We start from the raw sequence: 6,522 nt of genomic DNA on the forward strand, positions 1-6,522 counted from the left end.
GTTGAGAGAGGGGGAGACACAGAAGCCGGAAGCAGGCTTCAGGCTCTCAGCTGTCAGCACAGAGCCTGACATGGGGCTGGAACTCTCAAACAGTGAGATCATGACCGGAGCTGAAGTCAGAGGCTTAACTAACTGAGCCACCCAGGCATTCCTGTGCTTCTGTTCTTAGAGTAACTTTCTTTCATCTTACAGAGCATTATAAAATGAAAGCATTCAAATTAAATGCCTGAATACTTTTCACATGAAACTACCATATTAATATTTTTACTTCTAAAGATATATCTAACTTGAGTGTGTGTCTGGTTTTACCATGGAACATTGACTGTAAATTCAGTCTTAATCTAGTCTACATGTGTATTTAATGCTTTCAATTAATTTTATAGGCCTTCAGATTGATTACATTCTATTAAATATTCCCTAGTAAGTTAAATTCACTGGGCAACTATTTAACTCATTCCGGTCACTGACTTCTCTTTTTCTTTGACAATATTTTTATAATATTACTCAAATATCACATAATCTTATAATACCAGTTTCTACATAAATCTATAGAAAAAAATAAAAGAAAACACAAAATCTTCAAGAATGATGAGAGAAATGGTATTTGTTGAAGTATCTGTACAATGCTTTCTATATGTAAAACATGACAAATAAATCCAGGAGGAAAAAATTATCACATCGCAAAGAGTCAAAACACAGAGATCACCCACAGATCACTTGTGCATCACACTCGAAGAATTATTATAATTTCTAAAAATAATGGGTTTGGGCTGATCATAGGAGTAATTAAGTCAATGGTACTCCTGTTGAAACACATTTAGAGAAAATGAAACATGAGAAAATATGAAGGTATGTACTTGTTACCATTGGTGGGTTTAATAACAATGCTGATTTGTTATGGGTAGTTTTAACTGTTTTTTTAAATCCTAAGCATAGAAGGAGAGAAGAGAATATATAAACACACTTTAAATTTGTGACGGGTAACGATTTTTAAAATGTATTTGATGCGACTGCCATTGATAAGTGAGATCTATTTCCATTCTCCTTGAATTTGGGTTAGCCTGTGATTTCTTTGATGTTAAAGTACAGTGAATGGGTGCTACTTCATTTCTGGAAATAATATTAAGAGAAGAGACCTCTCCTGCTCAATGTCTTCACCCAGGAGACGCCATGCAAGGAGCATGGCCTATCGGAGAAAACTCCTGAGGTCACCTAGTGACCACGTGGATGGAACGAGGTATTCCTCTGAGCCTCACCTCCACCCATGCCCACCATGGTACCAGGCGTGTGAGGGCTGTCTTTGTGGACAACCTGGCCCAGCCTCCACAGATGTCAGCCAAATACATTTCACATCAGAGAGACAAAAGAATTCCCAGACTTCCTGACTTTCTGACCCACAATATCATGTGATGTAATACACTGGTATTTTAAGCCCCTAAATTCAGGCTGGTGTGATATAACTGGTGATAGATAAGTGGAACAAAATAGTTTTATAAATATAGGGTTTTATTTTAAATGGTGGATGCATGCTGTTCACTAGTTATGAAAAATCTGCAGTGGGATAATTAGCAAGGACTTTCACACAAGTAATCTTTGAGCCACAAATTAAGAGGCACTGCATGGAAAAGCGGTGTATTTCTGTTTCCAAGGGGATAATGTTATTGAGAACCAGATCTGGCATAAGATCTAATATATGGCAGATTTTAATTAGAGTTAGTTCTATGACTATTTCTATATTTGTCAGTGACCGATGCCATTTTTATCAATTAATCTTTGCAAAAGTGATGTTTTCCTATTGAAAATAACTGATTAAAATCTTTCTGGGAAGTGGAAAGATTTCTCTCACTAGAAATTTATTGTAAAAATATGGTGACAGATCTAAAGAAACTGATTATAAAAGAATAGACGCACAGAGGCAAATGCTATATGGAGTAATAAAATATTTTTTAACTATTGAATATAATCTATTGTACCTAAAATAACATAAGATTCCAAGAAAAATGAAACACTTCAAAAAAATCAATGAACTTGACAAATTCTGAAGACATTCCAAGAACTGGTATTTTTCAAATTGACAGAATGTTTCTTATAAAGTGGAGAAATTAGCAAACTTCCAGCCAAATTCAGGTCTTTCATGAGAGTTCTGGGGAATATATGTGCAATAAAGAATTATTTTTGGGAGCGCAATCATGTAATTCTTTCTTATGAACTTAAAAATTGCAATCATTGTTGATGCGATACAAGAGCTCTAACTCAAAATAATCATGTTAATTTGTGTTATGAGGCTAAGAAATAAGATTTTTAAAAAATAGCAACCAAATGGAAAAAAAGATGATTAGAGTTTCAGGCAGTTACACAGTATTAAGAAGACAAAAAATGGAATTTTGTCTTCTAAGGAAGATAGCCTGGATATTCAAGATTCCAAAGTAAGTACAGAGAAAGAAGCCCAACGTTTGACTCCACTTTCTATCATTGTATTTGCAAATCCCTAGGGTCCATGGCTATTACCAATAGTTATTTCTTAGGGATAAGATTACCAGTGGCCATAACATTTATTTTGCAATCAATAGCTGAGTATTTCACAATGAAAAATATTAGGAAGATGTAGTAGATTTCTTTCTATAAAATTCTATAAATTAGCACTTATGCCATCAAACTGCGTTCAGATGATCAAAATAATTTCAAATGCCAAGGGTATTGTGTGTAGCAACTTCTTAGACATGCCATAAATTGAATCTTAACAATGATATATTAGATCCAATTTGAAGACTTTATCAGTTAGATAATTCCAAGGCCACTTTTATATGACAATCCATAGAATGCGTCAGCTTTAAAGCCAATGGGGAGGATTGCTTCCAATGCCTCTTTGTATAATGGAGTGATTGAGAACCGCTCGGCATGCCTCTCGGAGAGCATTCTACTCTTTGTAAGGACATCTTCTCATGAGTGCTCATGTCCAATAATAAAAGAGAGTGTCTCCTTCAGTCCTACAATGGATGAGCCTGCAAATTAGAGGGGCTGGGATAGATCCTGCAGCAGATTTGAAAATGAAACACCTAACTCGAAATCCAGGAAGTTAAATGATTGATCAGGGCTCTGGCCAAACATGAGTTCTACTACACAATTTCAGGGGCAGTCAGGACCCAAAGACTGCTCACCTTGGGGCTGATGGGAAAGAGAACCCCATTTGTGTGCCTTCTCCTAGCAATCTACCCTGTGAAGAGCATGTGACACAGGGTTACGTGGGGACAGCAAGCCATTCGGCAGGGCCTGCAGAAGTAGTCAGGAGTGGACAGTGACATGTGCTCGGGAAAATCAGATACAGCCCAGCCAAGTTATGAAAGTCATTTTATCTGTTTTTGTTTGTTAACTCACAAATAAATAATATACGTACATTTGGGACTAACACCAAATTTTAGGTAGCTGTACGTGTCATTTTCGGGTATGTTGTTTGCATTCTTAATGTTGCAAAGAATCCCAAAGACAACAAACCTTGCCTTTCGGCAATTGCATTAAAACTAAGAGCAAACGCTCCTACTGCACAGAGTAAAAAGGGAAAGTTAAGGGTAGAGAGAAAAGTACCATTGGTTTTCTTCCAAGACAATTATGCCTGCTGGAATTTTTCACTGAAGGATAAGGAAGATATTCTTGATCATCTTGATCATGTTCCTTCAACAGCAAAATATGCATTTTCATTTTTTTAATTGTTTACTGTTTATTTTTAAGAGAGAGGCAGAGTGCAAGCAAGGGAGGGAAGGAAGGGGCAGAGAGAGAGGAAGACACAGAATCTGAAGCAGGCTCCAGGCTCTGAGCTGTCAGCACAGAGCCCGATGCAGAGCTCGAACCCATGAACCGTGAGATCATGACCCGAGCCGAAGTCAGATGCTTAGCCGACAGCCACCCAGGCACCCCTGCATTTTCTTTTTTCTTAATGTCAGAGGACAGAAAATTAACCCTTACCTTAGCCTACAATGTTGATTTAAGAAACTTAAGCAGAGAACTTCCCAAGCTAGGTATATTTTATTAAACTATGAGGCATTGAAACGCACCTAATTTTAAATACATTTGCCAATGAAATTACCCGTGATTATGAAAAGTATTTCAAGCTAACTCAAACAGGGATAAAAGGTCATATTAAATTCAATAAGGTGAATATAAGTCTTGAGTTATTAGGAAGCTTTGCATATGTTACGCATTGTTCAAAAATAGAAGTTAATACGGAAGCAGGCTGATGAAAGATCGTTGGCTGCCACAGATTATCATGCAGAGTGTGTCAAGCAAGAGGCCTTCAGCAGTCGAGATTGGTTCCAGTTTATGCTCATAGATTTTTGGAGACAGTTAAATGCAAAGAACAGTCTTAAGTATTTGGCCACTGGCCATGTCAACAATATGTTATATAAACTGCTTTTTAGTTCCAGTGGAAAAAAGTAAACCATCACCCTGACAGCTAGGCAGGCCTCAGAACACCACTCTGGAAGGAAACCTATAATCTTGTGTGTCCCAGGAGCCCTCTGAGCACATTGAGCCTTTGGTGAAAGACTTATGAGGAGGAAAAAGAGTAAATTAATTTCCAGGACACACAAAAAATCCATTATGTGTTTGCAGTTGGGAAAAAGAAAGTGTGGATCATAAAACAGCAATAGCATCAACTTTATCTGAAATCTGTTTAAAAAAGCCCAGCAATGCTTACTATAGAAAATTAGAATTTGAATGAAAACATTTCCAGCATTAGCTTGTGAACCCTCTAGAGTGTGATTAAGACAGGAGGTGAGTACGAGGAATAATTTCTACTAGCAATAGTGAACAGAATTTACTACTCACTGTTAATGAAAATAAAGGTTAAGGTTCTGTCATATATTTAAAAATGTCTGTGGATTATGAGGAAACCAACTTTTCAATTATAGCACACGAGGAAGTCTAGCTTAGAGGTAAGAATATATACTCTGGAGTCAGAAAGACCTGGATTAAAATCTTTACTCAGTTCCATGGTCTCTTTGGGAAATTATTTAATCTCTCTGAACTTTGATGATTATGTCTCTGATAATGAGCACTAAAAATAAAGTCATTGGGTCAATCAACATTAAATAAGATAATGTTATGTGTATTTCAGGTATCTAATATTATTAGTCAGTGCAGAATCCGTATGTTGGGGTGGGGGGCAGGGGCTTTGTAATGTCATGGCTCAATCTTTTAGGAGGGAAGACAAGAGGGACGATAGGGGCTCAGATCTTATAGGATCTGTAAGACATTGTTGGGACTTTGGGTTTGTCTCTTGATGAAATAAGTTCAAAGGCTTTTGAGTGAAGATTTGACATACATTAGCTATCATTCTTTAAATAAAATCTCTTTGGCTTCTGTATGGAAAACATACTAGAAGCCCAGTGGGCAGAAGCAAGGGCATCTCTTAAGGACACTATTTCTGAAAAACCACTGATTGACATTGTGATGGAAACAGTAAAAGTAAAGAGAAGTCATTTAGTTTAAATATATTATGAAAGCGGGTAGGGCTTCCTGACTGATAGGATATGAATTATGAGAAAAGGAAGGAATCTGGGACAGCTCTCCCTATATTTCTTGACCCCATAGTTGAGAAGATCACGTTTCTATGAACCAAACTGAGAAAGGTTGCAGGAGAAATAGGTTTGTGGGAAAAGTTCAGACACCCCGTTTTGGTGGTGCAGAGAATGAACTATATCAAACTATGAGATTTCAAGTAGAGATATCAAGTAGACAGAGAGCCTATTCAGGAATTCATGAGAGAGGTATGGGCCAATGCTATGTACTTAAGAATCATCAGCATACACATACGTGAAGCCATCACGAGGCTTCCCAAGGTCAGCCTCAAGAGGGGACATCAACAAAGGAGACAGAAGTCACCGGTGAGGTACATGGAGAACCAGATGCCCACAGTACTAGAAAAACTGAGGGCTTAGAGCACATTGAGGAGCAATGGGTTCTGCTGTGTCATGCTGTTGCTCATGAGAATAAGACAGGGACAAACAGTCAGTTGACCTGAAAAGTATCTACCATTGACCAGCATTGGTGAAACTGACCATCGGCTCCCGTGAAATCACAGAAACAAAATAATGGCTGTAGTCAATTTGAGATGGATTGGGGAGAGGACACAGGAAAGCAAGTAGAGGCTTCTGTTTCAAGGCATTTTTCTACAGATGGAAGCAAAGAAGCAGAATGGTCATTTTCAGAGGAAGTGAAGTCAAGAGGCGACTATTTATTGGTTTGTTGCTGTTGTTTCATTACGTGGGAGGATTGACGGGAATTTTATATGCTGAAAAGAATATACCAGTAAGGAGAAGGCTATTGATGCAGAGAAAAGAAAGTAGAGAACTAGATCATTTGTTTTTTCTAATGATTTATTATGGAAATTTTAAAACATAAAACAGTAGAAAGGACATTATTGAGGGAACTCTCACATATTCAGAAACCAGCTTGAACAATTATGAATGCATCATTTTGGTCCATTGATCACCTCTCCTTGTTTTTATTGTGTTGTTGTTTGTTTAG

Source organism: Crocuta crocuta, unplaced genomic scaffold, assembly GCF_008692635.1.
Source record: "Crocuta crocuta isolate KB4526 unplaced genomic scaffold, BGI_CrCroc_1.0 scaffold101, whole genome shotgun sequence".
NCBI lineage: Eukaryota > Metazoa > Chordata > Mammalia > Carnivora > Hyaenidae > Crocuta > Crocuta crocuta.